The following is a 1,985-nucleotide window of genomic DNA, read 5'->3' on the forward strand; positions in this document are numbered from 1 at the left end:
GCTATAGCCAATCATGTAATTTCCTTTGTTTGCTTTCATTGCTTTTCTGTACATGGTCATGTGGGTGATTTCATCACTGTGCCAACGTCACAGAGAGCACCTATACAAACCTAGATGGTGCAGCCTACAACACACCTGGGCTATATGGCATAACCTATTCCTCCTAGGCTCCAAACTGGTATGGCATGATTCTGTACAAAACAGCCTCAGATTAAATCAAGTGCAAGAGAAATGATGCAATGAAGAGACGTAGTAAATGAGACGAGACGTATGAGGCTGCTGCTGGCATAACATAGCACACTGGTTTTGTCTGGTTTGGTTTGGTTTTGCAGGTATCATTTTTGTAATCAGCTCCATGCTGGGCATCCTAAATGCTTCACAAAACACAGTAAAGTATTTTTCCCAATATTTAAAAAAATGACATTCACAAATATTTTAAGAAACATCTATGTAATCAGGGCAGTGATCTTCAGTTAAAAAAAAACCCAAATACCTCTAAATAATCATGTTCTTAATGTCTTATAGTTATGTTTGGAAATTGCTTCCTAACTATGGTAAACAATGTGTATAAATTTTTCAAATGTCCCTAGATACACATTATTTCTGAAAAAAACAAATTAAACACTGGTAAACACTTTTTTTCAAGAACCAATCCTGAGAGCCCAAACTAAAAAACTGGTGAAAGGAAAAGTACCAGGCTCTATAAATGCCCCAGGTTTGTCTTCAAATGAGAGGAAAAAATTAAAACACGTGAAGCTTTCTAAAAGGTTTTCAACAAGCTACCTTGGGAGCTCAATTCAAAAATAGAAGTTCATGGACTGAAACAGATGTTTAAATGCAGCTCCAAAACTTCATAAGTACCGCCACTTGGAAGGACAGTCCTGGGTCAGAAGTTTTATTCGTTGCATATAGAATGTGCGCATGCCTCGTCTCAGTTTTCATGATTGTCTCTGCAGTTTCTTCCTGAGTCGTGTTTATAACTGCCCTGGCTTCTGCCACCACGGTCTCTGGACCTTTCATGTCCATATCAATAACCTCCCATGTCCATGTCAATACCCATATCTTCCAGGTCAACTGTTATGCCTGCCACTCTCATAGCCCTGGTCCCTACCACCTCTAGAGTAGCTGTGGCCACGCCCCTGGTCCCCAAATGCACCCCTCTGGTTCCACAGGCAGACTTGCCGCATGGTCCACATGGACTGGGACCATCCAGAGACTCTCCATTCATGGGCGTCATGGCGTCTGAGGCATGCTCTGGATGGGTGAAGGCAAGGAAGCCAAAAACCTGAGATCACTGAGCTTCCCAGTCCTTGACAGTGACCACCTCAGAAATTGGTCTGAAGCTCTTGAAGTGACTTTGCAGCGCACGCTCATCAGAGTTGAAGTTGAGCCCTTCATGGAAGAGCTTCCGTTCCTCAGAGGACGTGGCAGTGAATTCGAGTCCCAGAAATTAAGTAAAAGGGCCAATAGACAGTTAGCACCAAGGGGTAAAGTGACTTACGGTGTACTGTTTTATAGCAAACTTATTTTTATAAGTAGAAAGAATACACTATAAAACAATGAAGAAAAAGTATAGTATGATAAATACATAAACCATTGTATATACATGTATACACAAAATTATATATATTAAATACAAAACCCAGTATATAGTCATTTATTATCAAGTATTAGGTACTATACCTAATTGTAGGTGCTACATTTTCATATGTTTGGCCACACAGTAGGTTTGTTCACACCAATATCATTGCGAACAGGTGACTAATGTTACAACAGCTACCATGTCACTAGGCAGTAGGAATTTTTCAGTTTTGTTATAATCTTCGGGACCACTGTCCTACATGCGGTCTGTTGTTGACTGAAATGGGGTTCCTCAGTGCCCCAGCCTGAGTCTGTCCCCTGGCTCCTGCCAGGGGAGTGGTCCTAACCACTTCCAGTTGGGTGCAGCCAACAGGAACTAATTTCTGCTCAAATAAACTCTTAAA

The 1,985-nt window shown here is 41.3% G+C and overlaps 1 pseudogene; it reads right to left on the minus strand.

Annotated features, from left to right (window-relative positions):
• Window positions 1-931: 931 nt before the first annotated feature.
• LOC118986764 (RNA-binding protein 3-like) lies at window positions 932-1,450 on the minus strand (annotated as a pseudogene).
• Window positions 1,451-1,985: the final 535 nt, after the last annotated feature.

Source organism: Sturnira hondurensis, unplaced genomic scaffold (assembly GCF_014824575.4).
Source record: "Sturnira hondurensis isolate 20B ecotype Veracruz unplaced genomic scaffold, ASM1482457v3 Scaffold0004474, whole genome shotgun sequence".
Taxonomy (NCBI): domain Eukaryota; kingdom Metazoa; phylum Chordata; class Mammalia; order Chiroptera; family Phyllostomidae; genus Sturnira; species Sturnira hondurensis.